This window comes from Sarcophilus harrisii, chromosome 2 (genome assembly GCF_902635505.1).
Source record: "Sarcophilus harrisii chromosome 2, mSarHar1.11, whole genome shotgun sequence".
Classification (NCBI taxonomy): Eukaryota; Metazoa; Chordata; class Mammalia; order Dasyuromorphia; family Dasyuridae; genus Sarcophilus; species Sarcophilus harrisii.
The window spans coordinates 226,336,090-226,353,192 of NC_045427.1; the positions used below are offsets into that span (position 1 = coordinate 226,336,090).

The 17,103-nt window shown below is 36.8% G+C and overlaps 1 protein-coding gene across 4 annotated transcripts in view; it reads right to left on the minus strand.

The window, feature by feature from the left end:
* RIPOR3 (RIPOR family member 3) overlaps positions 1–15,058 on the minus strand; it is a 108,726-nt gene extending 93,668 nt beyond the window's left edge. For 3 of the 4 annotated variants that reach the window (XM_031951626.1, XM_031951625.1, XM_031951622.1), the window contains exon 1: positions 14,466–15,058. The gene's annotated coding sequence lies outside the window, so the exon portion shown is untranslated. The remainder of the gene's footprint in view (positions 1–14,465) is intronic. The other variant, XM_031951623.1, reaches the window with a different exon arrangement.
* Positions 15,059–17,103: the final 2,045 nt, after the last annotated feature.

The following is a 17,103-nucleotide window of genomic DNA, read 5'->3' on the forward strand; positions in this document are numbered from 1 at the left end:
TCTTTTTATACAAATTGTTATCTAGCCATAGACAATATGTTTTACTTATGTAGTTGGTTATTTGAATTTGAGTGTAGAATTTTCTATTTTCCTACTAAATTTCATCTTATTAAATACAGCACACTCATCTCTGCTTGTTGATGTAATTTTACTGGAAAACTGATGTGAGTTTTCTCAACTACTACAGCTTAACATTTTTTTCTATAGTTTTGGAGAGGTGCCTGGGACACAAGAGTTTAGTTGAATTGATCAGGCTAGTATCCATTACAGAAAATTTCAAACCCACAGTCTTAAAATTCTTTTGGATCTTAATCTATCACCCAGGTGTTAGCTATTAATTCCAGCAAAGTGTCATCTGAAAATCTGACAAGCATGCTATCTATGAATTGATGGGAAATGATAATCATATTCTTCTGGGTAAATCTCAATCAGTCAATACAAGTTCCTAAAGGAAAGGAATTTTATTGCATTTTGTCTTCTGTGCCAGAGCCTAACAAATACTTGTTGAGGAATTTCCAGCTTCTTCCACCCCAGAACTATACAAAAAGTCAACCAGAAGTCCATGGGTAATAGAAATGGCAGCTCCTCAAGCAAAACAAGTACCGGTGTGAATAAAGATAGGATATGTGTGACCTGCAAGGTTGTGTCCAGAGGCTGCAAGTGCTGAAGGATCTCCCAAGAAAGCTAGAGCATAGTCAGAAAACCTCCCCTCCCCCCAATAAAAGAATTTGAAAATCGTAAGGAGCAACTGCAGTCAATCACCTGGGCAGTACCAATCAATATATTAGTGTGATGGTACCATATCACAATATTCAAACATGAATAGCTCAGGTTCAGAGTTCTAAGATTTTTAACACTCTCTCCTGAGACCAAAAAAAAAAAAAAAAAAATTGTGAAGATCCAATATTCTGAACCTCAAAGATCCTAGAAAGCCAAACTCCAGGAAATGGAATTCAGCATAAGAATTTAGGGCACCATCTGGGGGAGGGGATGGGGGGGTAAGAGGTGAAAAATTGGAACAAGAGGTTTGGCAATTGTTAATGCTGTGAAGTTACCCATACATATAACCTGTAAATAAAAGGCTATTAAATAAAAAAAAATAATAATTTAGGGCGCCCTAGTACCACCAAATAGAGCTAATCACTCCAACTAAAAGTGCATCACTGGCCAGAGCACAGCTCTAGCACAAAGCTTCAATTCCAGAACTAAAACTGGAGAGATGAGAAAACAAAAGAAAACACTGACTAGTATAAAATTTTTTGCATAATTAATTATACATATGTAAACTGAGACTCAAAGGAAAAAATGGATTTCTCACAAGGACTACATAAATACCTAGGAAAAAATGAAGCAAGATTTTTTTATTTTCCAAAAAATCTTTCAAGGAAAGAATTGGAAAAATAAAGAGCTTAAAAAAGAGAGGTAAATCTTATCTTCAAAAATAAATTCCCTAAAATCCAGAAGAAACTATGCAGAAATTAGAATCCTGAGAGAGTAATGTTAGAACAAAATCCAAAGATGGGATGAAAATATATTTTATATAAAACACAATTGGCATAAAAATAGGTAAAGGAGGGTTAATTTAAGACTAACGAACTCCCTAAAATGACAATGTTTTTGAAAAGCCTAGACAGTATATTCCAAGAAATCAGAAAGGAGGACTTACAAAATCTATTAGAACTAAAGGGCAAAGTAAAAATAGAAAGAATCCCCTGATCGCCTCCTGAGTGAAACCCCAAAAGCAAAAGTTTTATAGCCAAAACCATGGCATTTAATGGCAATGAAAACTTCCTGTGAGGATCTAAAAAGAAAGAATTCAAGAACTAAGAAATCGCAATTGGGATTGCAAAGGATCTGGCAACTTTTTCAAAATTAGAGATCTCAGATTATAATATTACAAAATGCCAAAGATATAGGCTTACAATACAAAAATTGTTCCGAAAAATAACTATAATTCTTACAGAGAAAATGGATCTACTAGGATAGAGAAAATTCAAGCATTTTTATTTTTAAAAGAACAGAACTTCAAGGCCTCATTTCTAAAATATGTAGAGAATTAGGGCAGCTAGGTGGCACAGTGGATAGAGCACCAGCTCTCAAGTCAGGAGGACCTGACTTCAAATCTGGTCTCATTTAACATTTCCTAGCTGTGTGACCCTGGGCAAGTCACTTAACCCCAATTGCCTCAGCAAAAATAAATAAATAATATAAAATACAAATACGTATATAATATAAATAATATAAAATATATAAAACAATATAAAAATAAAATAAAATATGTAGAGAATTGATTCAAATTTATAAGAATTCAAGCCATTCTCCAACTGGTAAATTGGAGAATATGAACAAATTACAAAAAATATGAACAATTTTCCAATGAAGAAATTGACTTGTAGTCATATGAAAAGGTGCTCTAAATCACTATTGATCAAAGAAATGCAAATTAAGACAACTCTGAGGTACTACTACACATCTCTCAGATTGGATAAGATGACAGGAAAAGATAATAATGAATGTTGTGGAAGGGAGAAGGAAAACTGGGGCACTAATATGGTGGCAAGAAACTGGAAACTGAGTGGATGCCCATAAGTTGTAGAATGGTTGAATAAGTTATGGTATCTAAATGCTACGGGATATTAATGTTCTATAGGAAATGATCAGCAGGATGATTTCAGAGAGGCCTGGAGAGATTTACATGAACTGATGCTAAGTGAAGTGAGCAGAACCAACAGTTCATTGTACATGACAAGAAGAAGATTACATGATGATCAATTCTGATGGACATGGCTCTTTTCAACATCAAGGTGGTTCAGGCCAGTTCTAATGACCTTATGATGAAGAGAGAGCCATCTGCACCTAGAGAGGACTGGGGTGACTGTGTAGACTACATCATAGTATTTTCACTTTTTTGTTGTTGTTTGCTTGCATTTTGTTTTCTTTCTCATTTTTTCCTTTTTGACCTGATATTTCTTGTGCAGCACAATAATTGTGGAAATGTGTTTAGAAAAATTGCACAAATTTAACATATATTGAATTGCTTGCCATCTAGGAGAATGAGTGGAGGAAAGGGAGGCAAAAAAATTAGGAACACAAAGTTTTGCAAAGAGGAATATTGAAAATTATCCATGAATGTTTTGAAAATCAAAAGCTTTAATAAAAAAAATTTAAGCAACATAAAAAGATCAGAGCTGAGTGGAAGAGTTAAGAGGAAGGATGGCTATTCAGAGGGAATAGCTGCAAGCAAAACAAACTTCTGAATTTTCAAGAAGGATTTAAAGAGGGGAAAAGAAAAATTAGAATCCAAGGGCTAAGGTACCTCAGATTACCTCTTTGACAAGTGGGGAATGGCCCTGTATTACCTGAATGTAAAGGAATATTATTGTACCAAAAAAAAAAAAAAAAAGACAAAAAAGATGATTGTACAGAATCTTCAGAACTGACCCAGAGTGAAGTGAACCAAATCAGAACCATTTATAAAAAGAAAGCAGTATTGTAAAGAAAATCAAACTTGAAAGATACACAGTGAGAGAGAGAAAGAACAAAAAGGGGGGTAGGGGATTATGAATTTTTTAAATGCATGGAAAAAACAAAAACAATATCAGAAAAACAGAAAAGTAGGATAGCTTTGAAAGTAATATGCAGAATTTAATATATTCAACTTTTAAAAGCAAATGATATGAAATGGAGACCCAGTTTCACATAGAAACCTCTTTTTTTATATCCTTCTATATTTATGTTCACAATAAAAATATTACAGAAAAAGAGAACAAATAAAAAAGTAATATTTGTTGGATTAGATTGGATTGGACCTTATCCATGGGAGAAAGCAAACTATTTCCATGTCAGTAATGCAGCGCCATTAAAATGTGCACTATTGTAAATTATCAAAGATGACCTCTTTTCCTTTAATGTCAAGTTCTGATTCAGTTCCATGAAGTTATTGGCATCTTCTTCCTCCACAGAAACAGCTTAACTGAAATGGTTTTTACCGGCTTTTAATGACTTAACTGAGTGAATCATTTTTCAAGGGGAAAAAGTTTTTAAGGATTTAATGGTCTCTTGGTGGTAAATAAATCACATCTCAGTAGAGTATTTTTCCAATATGTTCTCTCAAGTAAAGATTCCTAAAATGCTAGCAGATGTAGGGAGTGAAATATACAACCACCAACATACACTCACACATGCACACGCATATGAATACACAGAAACACATGCAAGTCAGCTAACCACATATGTGAGGGATGTGCAAGGAGAATGATTCAGCCCTCAAAGTATGAGCACAATTTCAAATTTGCCACTATGAAGATAGTAACTTTTTAACAATGCTGCAAAATTCAGATGCTCTCTGAGCGAAACACATCTATGGGTGTATGCTGGGAAAAGAACATTATTCTGGAAGCCTAGATACTTGTCTTATCATCTACCAGGATACAAAGTACAGTCAATTTTCAATAAACCCACGATGTAATCTGAGGTTATCCACAACCTTTGCCTCACTAAACCATAGTTAACTTGCTTACTCACCAGAAGGTGAGCAGGGCAACAATTGTTAGAGTTCACTACATGGATTTGCCTGCTCTTGAGCAATTCTGATCATAGTTTTTGTGAAGATGACTGTTGAAAAAGAGCCTTATTGTTGCAGGAAAAGACCTCTGAATCGGAAGATCCCAGTTTTAGCTTGGATTCTGTCACTGTATAAACCTCAACAAGATACTTTGGCTTCTTTGTGCCTCAATTTCCTCATCAGAAAATGAGGTTATCAAAGGATATGAACAGGCAATTTTCAGATAATGAAATTAAAATCATTTCTAGTCATATGAAAAGGTGCTCTAAATCACTAATGATCAGAGAAATGAAAATTAACAGAACTCTGAGATACCACTATACATCTCTCAGATTGGCTAAGATGACAGGAAAAGCTAAAGACAGATGTCGGAGGGGATGTGGGAAAACTGGGACACTGATACATTATTGGTGGAATTGTCAACAGATCCAATCATTCTGGAGAGCAATCTGGAAATATGCCCAAAAAGTTATCAAATTGTGCATATCCTTTGATCCAGCAGTTTCCCTACTGGGTCTGTATCCAAAGAAAACATAAAGGAGGGAAAAGAACCCACATATGCAAACATGTTTGTAGCAAATCTTTTTGTAGTAACAAAAAACTGGAAAGTATATGGATGTCAATCAGTTGGAGAATGGCTGAATAAGTTATGGTGTATGAATGTTGTGGAATATTATTTTTCTGTAAGGAATGACCAGCAGGATGATTTCCGACAGGCCTGGAGAGACTTACATGAACTGATGCTGAGCGAAATGAGCAGAACCAGGAGAACATTGTATATAGCAACAGCAAGATTATACAATGATCAATTCTGATAGATGAGTCTCGTTAACAATGAGATGATTCAGGCCAGTTCCAGTTTGTGCTGAAGAGAGCCATCTGCTCCCAGAGAGAGGATTGTGGGAACTGAATGTGGATTATTACAAAGCATTCTCACTCTTTTTGTTGTAGTTTGTTTGCATTTTGTTTTCTTTCTTATTTTTTTATTTTTTGATCTGTTTTTTCTTGTGCAGCATGATGTGTGTAAATATGTATAGAAGAATTGAACATGTTAAACATATATTGGATTATTTGTCTTCTAGGGGAGGGGTTGGGGGGAGGGAGAAAAATTGGAATACAAGGTTTAGTAAGGATGAATGTTGAAAACTATCCATGTATATATTTTGAAAATAAAAAGCTCTAATTAAAAAAAAAAATAGAAGAAGTAGCTAATGCTACTTGCACTACTGACTTCATAGAACTATTGTGAACAAAATACTATATTAAAAGGAAAATACCCTTCATGTCTCCTTTTAAAAAGTGAAGGGCAATGGATGTGGAACACTACAAATAGTGTCAGACTTAGATGATGTTTACTGTTATTGCATTCTTTTTATTTTCTTTTTAATGACTTATTAAAAGGGATAATGTGATGAAAAAAAGGTGGGAAAGATATTTAAAAATGAATATCAGATAAAAACTTAAAATGTCAATAATTTTTTAAAGTAAAGTACTATAGAAATGTGTAAATGATTATCATTAGGGGAAACCTGCACGCATTTCTAATGGAAATAAGGATAGAAATGCCTGCTGAAATGGTCAGTTACTACATATATTTCAAGGTAATTATTCTTCAATTTTCCCAAATGAATGATCTACTATGATCATTCATAGTAGGAAAAAAGAGAGGTTAGGATAAAGGGATGGCTCAGTGGGTAAAATGCTGGGCCTGGAGTTAGAAAGACCAGAGTTCAAATCCAGTCTCAGATACTTACTAGTTATGTGGCCCTAGGCAAGTTATTTAACCTCTGATTGCCTTAATCCCTTGGAGAAGGAAAACCAAAGCAAGAAAATCCCATGGACAATACTGGCTTGTATGGTCCATGGAGTCACAAAGCATTGAACATGACTGCTGCCTGAATAACCAGGATGAAGGATCAGAATTCAATATAACGAAGTTAGTGGGAGGGATGGAGGGGAAGAGGGGGCTGGAAAGGAGGGGGACCTTCAAAATGCTTAGCATTCAATGAAATAGTAGCAATAGTCATAATAGTGCCAGTAGCAGCTTCAGTAGTAATAGTCACGACATCATCATCATTATGACAAAGAGGCTGCAGGACCTAGTGATTAGGAAGCTGGTAAGATCTGAGTTCAAGTTCTGTCTCTGACATACTGTCTAATGACTTAATCCTTCAGGGTTCTAGGCCAACTCAAATAGAAATAGAGTTTGACACTTCTGATCTAAGGTACCTTTTCAAGACTATAACAGGTAGAGAACATGCCAACCTGCACTGGTAGAGGGATTTCCCATCTGAGAGTTCCTTAGAACACTGGAATAACTGGTCTAGTCTCTCGCATTTCTGTGGCTATTCAGGATATACAAAACACTTTCCTCACAGCACCATGAGAGAGATAGAGCAAATTATTGTCTTCAATTTACATATAAAATAATTAAAGGTCAGAGAAGTTAAATGACCTTTAAATGTCATAAATCAGGATTTGTAGAGATCTTATGACTCTAAATCCAGCAATCTTTCAACAACAACACACAAAGATAGGTTGAATCTGGATTCCAAATAAGCACAAAAGAAAGTATTCCTCTTCCTACCAAAAGAATCCAAAAACCGTTGGACTTCACCTCTGAGCCAAGTGATCTAAGGACCCTCATTGTTGGGGATTAAAGGCAATTCAAATAGACTTATGATAGAAAGTCATCCACATTCATCCATATGGAGACTGAATATGGATCACCGCATGGTATTTTCACCTTTTTGTTGTTTTTTGTTATTATTTGTTTGCTTGGATTTTTTTTCTTTCTCATTTTTTCTCCTTTTTATCTGATCTTTCTTACAAAATATGATAAACGTAGAATATGTTCAGAAGAATCGCACATGTTTAACTTATATTGGATTACTTACTGTCTAGGGAAGGGGGAAAAGAGGGATGGAGGGAAAAAATTTGGAACCCAAGATTTTACAAGGTGAATATTGAAAATTATCATTGCATGTATTTTGAAAAATATAAAGTTAGTATTAAAACAAACAAACAAATATATCACCTATTTGAGGGGCAACCAGACCTCACCATTTCTATCTTAATAGATTTTTTTAAGGGTAGGGATTCAGAGAGGATTCTGGGAAGATGGGGAAGTAGGTTGGTAAATTTCAGCTCTCCCAATTTCCCCCACAAATAGTACAAATTTGTGCCTCGGGGCAAACACAAATTGGTGAAAAATCAAGAAGACTTGGGGCAGAACAGGGATCCTTCTGATATAACTCACAAAAATCTGAATAAAGACCCCAACCTGGGATTAACCTATCTGAAGTGCAAACACCTCCAGGCTAGGTCCAAAGAAACCTCAAATAGGGACTCCTCAAGCTACCTGGGTGTGGTTGGAGCCTCAGTAGGAACCACAAAGACTTTCAACTCTCAAACTGTTTCTACAGTATAGGTTTGAGTCTGAGATGACCAAATGAACCTTGGCTGATTGGGAATGCCAGGCCCAGCTGTGCAGCTAAGAAGAGGCCCTGGGCAAGAAGGAAACAGCGCTTGGTGGGTGAGTGCAGAAACAGCAGGGCAGAGACACAGCTGACTGTGGACATTTTGGGGGAAGATAGAGTTTTTGATTTGGAATTCCTGGTCAGAGTGGAGAGCTGAAGGGAAGCTTGAGCACTGTTACCCCACCCCAGGAATAGAAATATTTACACTAATACTTCTCATTAAAAAAAAAAAAAAAAAAAGAACCAGCAAAGAAGAAAGAACTCCATCATTGAAACATATTATGAGAACAGGGAAGACTAGGGTTCATCTTCAGAAGATGACTCTTCAAAAAAAGAATTTAAAAAATCAGATGAAAGGCATTGAAGAAAAACTAAAAAAAAAAAAAAAAAAAGTAAATAAAAACTATCCAAGAAAAACAAGAAGATTATGAAAAAAAAAAGTTAACCAAATTAAAAAGGAGGGACAGAGTTTCAAAGATGAAAATAATTCTTTGAAAATTAGAATTTGGAAAGAGGAAGCCAGTAAAGCTATGAGAGACCAAGAAATAACAAAACAGATTATAAAGAATGAAAAAATAGGGGCAGCTAGATGGCACAGTGGATAGAGTGCCAGCCCTGAAATCAGGAGAACCTGAGTTCAAATTTGACCTCAGACACTTAATACTTCCTAGCTGTGTGACCTAGACAAGTCACTTAACCTCAATTGCCTCAGAAAAAGAGAGAGAGAGAGAGAGAGAGAGAGAGAGAGAGAGAGAGAATAGATTGTAAATCTGTACAACGGATCAAGAAGAGAAAATATAAAAATAATTGGACTACCATAAAGTTATCATTGAAAAGAGAACCTTGACACAATAATCCAGGAAATAATCCAAGAAAATTGTCCTGGAGTGATAGAACATGAGGGAAAAGTAGAAATAGAAAAAAAAAAAAAAAAAAAAACCCAGATCAAAGAGAAAATCTTGGAAGAAACAAGAAAAATACAATTCCAATACACTGGAGTTACAATTAGAATTGTACAAGACTTATCAGCAGCTACAATATAAGACTGCAGGTACTGGAATCATATCTACTGACTAGATCTGTGTAAAAGAAAATAGCATATCCAGCAAAATTATCTATAACTCTGAACAAAAAAAAAAAAAATGGACATTCAACAAACTTGCAGATTTTCAGGACTTTCTATCAACTAAACTGGAACTTAATAGAAAATTTAACATATAAGAACCAATATCAAAGGTCAATTTTAAGGAACTCAACATGGACAAACTGTTTAAACATGGACCAATTGTTTATGTTTTTTTACATGGGAAATATACAATATGTTTAAGATTCATATAGACAATAGGGTAGCTCAAAAGAAAAATTGGCAGAGTTAAGGTAAAAATAATAATCATGTCATACAAATGAGGTGCAGAGGAAAAATAGATGCAGAGGCGTTAGAGGGGTGAAGAGTGTTTGTAGTTCTGAAAACCTATTCACATTGGGAATGGGTTCAATAGGCAACACTACACACATATCGGGGAGGGATATAGCATCCTCTAAAATCTATATAAAAATAAGGAGGGAGGGATGAGCAGATGAGGAAGCAAAGGGTAAGGGAAGAAAACAAGGGAGGGATCCATGGATAGAGGAGGTTAAGTAACAGCAAGACAAGTTATGGAGTAGAATTTAATTAGTCAGTAAGCACAGAAAAGACATGTCTCTATATGTGAGGTGTGTGTGAGTATGTGTATATATGTATATATCTACATATGTACATATAAATATATCCTTTCTTAACTATAGCTTGCTTGGGAGAGATGGGGGGATGAAAGGAGGAAAAAAGAATAAAGTAAATAAGGTGAGCAGCAGAGAACCAAAGAACAATATACAAGGAAGTAAAGAAAACATGGATAATCATGAATATCATTTCTTCTACATATATATATATATATATACATATGTATATATATATATATATATGTAGAAGAAATGATATTCATGATTATCCATGTTTTCTTTACTTCCTTGTATATTGTTCTTACATATATATATATACATATATATATATATATATATATATATATATATATATATATATATATATATATATATACACACACATACTTTCTTGATCTGGTAATTTATTGTTAAATATTTTGAATCTTCCCTGATGTTCTGCTGGGCACATGACAATGTTCTCTTTTGTTTTGCTTTATTTTATTTTCTATTCCTTTTCTGATTTTCTTTTTTTTTCTTACTCTGTTTTTTCAAATAAAATAAATTTTTTAAAAGTAGGCATTCATTAATAAAGCTTATCTACAGTTAATTTCTAGAATTTTAGAACATATTAACAATTAGAATTGCCTAAAAGTAGGACAGAGTGCCTTGAAAAAGGATGGGTTCTTCCTCCTTAAAGGTCATTTAAGTAATGGATGAATAATCAATTATTATATATGTTATATTATATATTCTTTTCATATGGGTTACACTAGAGGGCCACTGAAGTCTCATGCAACTCTCAAACTTTGTGATTTTGTGACTGTAGACTATCAAAGCCATGATGGACACTAGAACAGAGAATGTTAAAATTGGAAGGGACTTTAAAATGTGGAATGCCAGACCTGGAAAGCATCATTAGAACATTAAATATAGAATGTTGGAGTTGAAAAAATCTTACAGATAACTTTGTCCAACATCTTTTTAGAGATAAGAAAAAGAAGATTTTAAAAAAGCTAAATGACTGATCCAAAGTCATACAATTAATAGGGGAGATCACACTTGAACCCAGATCTCCTGGAGCTCAATTCAGGGGTCTCTCACTGTTGTGAAAACAGAAAGGTACCTATAATCCTTTAGCTTTTTACTCCCTTTCCTGTCCTGGGCAGCAGGTATAATTAAGAAACCACTGGACTGGAGCTTGTGTTCAAAACAGATTTTGAGATGGAGCATTCTGCAGTAGCCAACTTCTCTCCACAGTCAATTACGGTGAGCAGACCTCCCAAATAATTTTTATAGTATTTCCTGGAGTAATGACAAGGCAAACAAAATGATCCACAGGACCCTTTCATCACTAACAAGCATGTCCAAAGGGTAGGGGATGAGGGAAAGAGGAGGGAGGAGAGAAAAGATAAATTATGTGGGTTTTTTCCTTAAGATTTTTATCCTTGAGATAATCAACAAAATTCACAGTTCTGTTGATGACATGTTGGTGTTGAGATCACTGTGCTAAAGCTGAACTAATTGGCAACAGAAATGGAATTTTTTTTCTAGAAGTATAATTTTTTTCTGATCCCTGGGAATTACCCTTTGGATTAGGTATTCCAGACATGTTTATGTGTAGCTGTGTACTATGGGCAATCTCACACAGGAGAAGCCAAAGAAAGCTTTGCATCGTCATGACAAGAATGAGAATTCTTTCTAGAACATCCTTCCTATCGTATCAAAGTACATATGGTCCCATTCCCATTTTACTAGGACAACTGAATTTCAGAGGTTAAGGAGATTAGATTCCTTAAGGAAGCTTGACCCATAATAGATTGTACCTACTACCTGTGTGACCATAAAATGAAGGGACTAGATTGAATGACCTTTAAGGGTCCCTTCCAACTTCAATCTATGATTCTATGAGTTTACAAGCACTCCCACAGACCTTATATGGTAAGAGGAAGATTTTAATTTAATTGACTTAAATTAAATTTTCCCCAGTTCCTACTCTAATTCTTTCCAGTATAGTGCTGCTTCTTTAAAACTGTTCCCCCCAACCCTGCCTTTTTTTTTTTTCTTTTTTTTTTTTTTTGTATGAGAAAGGCTTCAGTACAACACGTAAACTATTTCTAGTTTTTAGTGCTTTAAAGTATGCATTCTTCTTGTATAGTTGGTAAACAGAAGCAAGACTCCACCCCTGAAACAGCTGCATCATGATGACAGGGGATATAGTTCCATGCTTTAGTTCCTTCCTGCTTCAGAATGTGTAGGTATATGTATAATGTATACTTGGAATATGGCTGAGTGGCTCTTAGTAATACACTCTTTCTTACAGACCAGAAGAAAATATTGGTCTAGTAATCAGGAAACCTAATGAATAGTTCCAGCTTAGCTATTATCACAGAATCTCAGAGTTGGATGGGAGTTCAAGGGTCATCTAGTCCTCTGTAGGACTATAATAAATGGTTATCCAACCTCTAGTTTAAGATTTCCAATGATGGGGAACTCACTATACTTCAAAGCAATTTGGTCCATTTTTAGACAGCTCTAATTGCTAGGAAGTTGAGATTTTTAACACATTGAGCTGAAATTTACCTCTGTTAGTGTCCTATAATAGTATATTGATTTTTATGGCAAGCTACACACATACAAGGGGGAGACACATGCACTTCCCTTGGGATACTTTATCTGCCTTTGGTCAAGTTCAGATACCATTACAGAGACTGTGCACAGCTCACAGCAGTTTCTATTGGCATGACATTCAGGTTCAGACGATACTCTGGAAACCTACCCATTTAATCACTACTTGAGGCGACTCTTACCACTTAGGGAACATCCATTAGGGACCTCCAACTGGACAGCACTTAGCACAGTGTACCACACATTGTGGCTGCTTCACAATTGTTAAAAGACTGATTTGATAGTTTGTGAATTCTGAGTCAATTCTCACACATGTTCTCATTTCTCAAGTAAATGTTGTGGCTTTGGGGGATTACAAATGTAGAATGGAGAGTGGGAAGGACCAAAAGGAAAGAATGATGGGCAGGCTGTGTTGCTATGCTCATCTAACCTCTATACTGTCCCTTCATCCAGATGCATGATCTTTACATTGGTCTTTCAGGCATCATTTTTCCATCATATAGGGAGAGAATTCACAGTATAACTAGCATTAAATTAGCCCACAGATCAGCTCAAATAAAGAACTTTATATCAGGCACAGGGGAAGAAGTACCAGAAATTAAGAAAAAAAAATAGGGACTTTTAAACTTTTCAGTGGGCAGGACTGATGTTACATTGTCCATACTTTGAAATTAATACCCACTTGTCAATGTTCTTGAAATTATACTACTGCGTCCCAATGATGCTCTTAGAAAATTTTCTCTTCCTCTAAGAACCCTATGATACTTTGAGAGTAATGCAGTGTTATAATTTACATTTTACAATAGGAGAAACAAAATCTAGGCTCAGGAGTTAAAATTACTTGCCTATAACTTTAATGCTAGTAAGTAGTGAAGTTGGAACTCAACCTAGATCTTCACTTCTTTCCCTTTTACCATGGTGCTGGATTCCAATTGATAGAATGCTGGAAAACCATATATACTATAGCTTCTTGATCATTCTGAGACCTGGGCTTTCAAACAACTTTGTTTATTAGTTCATAATACCTCTCTGAAAGGTGTTTTGTTGATGATCTCTAATTCCTAAAGACCATATCCATTTGAACCTGACCTTCATTAGATCTAATAAGCAGAAAAGGACTTCTCCAAAAAATAAACAGGCCTTTGGTTTGCCACCTGGATAAGGCAGGAGAAGGAAAATAACTTATACCTGCACTGTGCCATGCCCACAGTAGGCACCCAATAAATATCAGGGGAAAGGATAGGAATAGGGCCAGGAAACTCTCCCAAGAGCTTTGGGCAGCGATTCAGACTTACCCAATTAGTGATTTAAGCTTTCTGAGCTTTAGTTTCTCTCATCTATAGAACAAGAGCAAGAAACAAACGAATTCTAAGGTCCCCTCCAACTCTAAAACTCTAGGATCCCATTTCTTCTCTCCTGCTTAATAGTTCCTATTCCTTACTGATAGTCATGGCATTAGAGGAGTTACTTCAGAGATCATTCCTTCCAGTCCAGTTTAAAGTTACAATGAAGTAAACCCAGGTCTCCTAACTCCTAGCCCAAGTTTCTCCCACTCTGCCACATTGTTCTTCAATGAAATGGCCTCTCAGAACCTGTTTCCTCCTCTGTAAAGTGAGAGATCATATGATCGCTTGGGTTCTTTTCAGTTCTACTTCTATGTTCCTAAAATACTATTCTTCTTTCTTTGGGACTACTGACAACATATGCAGGGCTATGCAAGCAGTTTACCATTTAGGTTAATGCATGGTCTCCAGAAAGATCAAGATATGGAAATCACCTTACACATTTTACAATTCTGCTTTGTCCACAGGATCATTGAGGAGCAAGATGATTCAAAACAGATTCTTGAATGTACTAAACTGAATTGGAACAAAATTCAGTAGAGGCATGTGCCACTCCCCTCACCCACCCTGCCTCCTCCCCTTTCCCCTTAAAAGCCTCCCCCAACTCAACAGCAAATTCCAACAGTCTCTACCCCTAACAGATACAGTCCCCTTCCCCCTCCTATTGATACATCCCTGCAAAGGCAAAAGTCAAAAGAAGGTTCGTTTCTCCGTTTTCCTTTTAAGTGCTCACCCCTTAGAGATAACACTTACCTTTTCTCCTTTTGACGCTCCTTTGCCACCTATGGCCCAAACTAGGGCCTTTCACCATCAGAGAACAGAACGTGTTCTAGGTCTAATCCTGGTCCCATCTGGAGATCTCTTTGTAATTATCTTCCCCCTCCTACGTTTAACATGCATTGATACATAAACAAAAACATATTCACCATTGAGCAAGCTGGTCTTTCAGGAAAATGTCAATTTCTTTTTTCTTCTTATTTTCACCCTATTTTTGCAATTAGGTGTCAACTTTCATCTTTACAAAGCTCCTGGGGATTGGTGATGACGGTAAAAAAAAAATGGTTAAAAAAACCCCAAGTCCTTCTAGGATGGGTTGTTGGGTCTTTTTGGTCACAGGAAAGCAAGGTCTCAGTGTTTCTCTCTCTCTCCCCACGCCGCCTGCACCCTACCACAAAGTCTTCTCCTGGATCTCGGAGAACTTAGAGCACTGCAAGGGGCTGATAGCGGTAGCGAGTTGTCTTATCTGTGCGGGTGGCTGGGTGCAGTCAGCGCGAAGCTTGGGGTTCCAGGAAGCGGGGCTCGCTCCGTGGTGGCTCTCTCTCTCCTTTCTGTCCTCTCTCCTCTGTCCTCTCTCTTCTGTTCTCTCTCTCTCTCTCTCTCTCTCTCTCTCTCTCTCTCTCTCTCTCTCTCTCTCTCCCTCTCTCTCTCTCCCTCTCACTCTCTCACTCTCTCTGGATGCTGCTGCCTGCCTGCCCTGTCAGTGTCTCGAGCAGCCTCTGCCAGGGAGAATTCCACGCTGCTCCCCGCCAAGCAGGCCCCCCCACTTCTCTCACTTCCCATCCTCCACCCCCCTTACCCTCACCTCCCACCCTCCACCCCTCATTCTGGCAAAAGGATTGGGAAAATTCAACTAATTTAAAGTACACGCAGAGTTTGTGGTCATGTCCTGAACCCTCCACTATTAATCACAGAGCATCTGATTTCTGCTTTGCCTCAGAGGGGGGAACTTGTAACTTTCTGTTTACTCGATTCTGCACCGGGCTGCAAGTTAATCACAAACAGACTTGTGCAGTCTTCCCCTCCTTATCCCTCTTTCCTTTCCTTAGCCCCACTCCAAACCCACTCTTCTCCCTCACTCATCCATCTCCTAAGCCGCCTTCTTTCCTTCGTAGTCTTACCATTTTCTTTGTCCATCCATGTTCCCTTCCTCTCTCCCATGTCTTATTCCTTCTTATATCTCTCAGCTTCCCTTACTCCTCTTCCTTTCTTTATCCTCTTTGCTCCTTTTTTTCTCCTTAAGACTTTCCTCAGTTCCCCAGTCTTATCCTCTTTCTACTTTTCCCTTACTCCCCTTTCCTCAGTCTTAACTGTTTCTACTCCCAGATGAATCATACTTTTATACCTTTTCCTTTCCCATTTCCCTTTTTTCTCCCAAATCTCAAGCCCCTTTGCACCTCTCACATGTCTTAGGGCCTCAACTTAAAATGGCTTATTCTTTTTCTTCTACTTCCCCCCACCAAGTCCAAATATTTTGAGTTTTAATGTTGTTGTTGCTTTTCCCATGCCCTTGCCACATTGTTTGAGCAGTTACTGAAAATATAACCTGGTTCTCTGAATTGAGATCCAATTCATGCATTATTAGTCTTATGTCTCCTTTTGTTCCCTTGCCTGAACCTCCCTGTATCTCAGCTTTCTGATGCAGCTAAAAGATGGAGCCAGTGAGAAACAAAGCTCTCATTTACTTCTTGAGAAGTTGGGCCCTGTTGATTAAAGGGCCTTATGCTTCAAGAAATTAATTCCCCTCTCCATTAGGCCTCTGCATCTACAGTCACTTTAGAAATATGATCAGGTACAAGGTAACACATAGTAATAACTGACCACTCCACCCCACCCCCAGCTTTTTTTCCCCTAGAATACTGTATATCCCATAGAATGAAAGTTGCATTTCCTAGATAAAGCCTCTTTGAGCCAACTGGAGTAGCCCTATATATATAGTAAGTCAACTCAGAGATAAGCAGACATCCTATACATAAATAGCAAAACAGGAAAGTGCTACTGTAAACATACTGTCTCTATTATTTCTTTCTCTTATACACACAAAAAATTTGGGATATACTTTGTTCTCTGAGTTCCTGAATTAAATGTAACTCTTAGAGGGAGAGGGAGCATGATAAGACAGAAAAAGACCTGGATTAATTAGCAGTTTGCAAATCTGGGTTCTAGCCCCAGGTCAGTCACTAGTTACTAATTGTTTGACCCTGGGTAAGTCACTACCCATCAATGAATCACAGTTTCCTATAAACTGAATGGGTTAAATTAATTCTGCGATCCTTGAAATTTGTCAAGGGCAGGGAAGGTGTCTGAGTTGTTTTGTAGGTGGCTTATCAGAAACCTGCAGACATAAGAGAGTATATTCAATGTTTGACTATGGAAAAGTAAGGGAAAGGAGGAAAACCTGGAAAAATAGAAGTTGACAGTGATAAATCTCTCAAGTAGAAATATGGTTTCAGGGGAAAATACTATTTAGACCATATTTCTAGTCCTAGTTCTGCCCCTCAACTAGATGGGTGACTTTGAGCAAGTCCTTTCTAATATAAAATAGAATGTGATATCTTAGAGTTAGAAATTATCTTAGAGGTCATCTAGTCCAACCATTCTATTTTAGAAATGA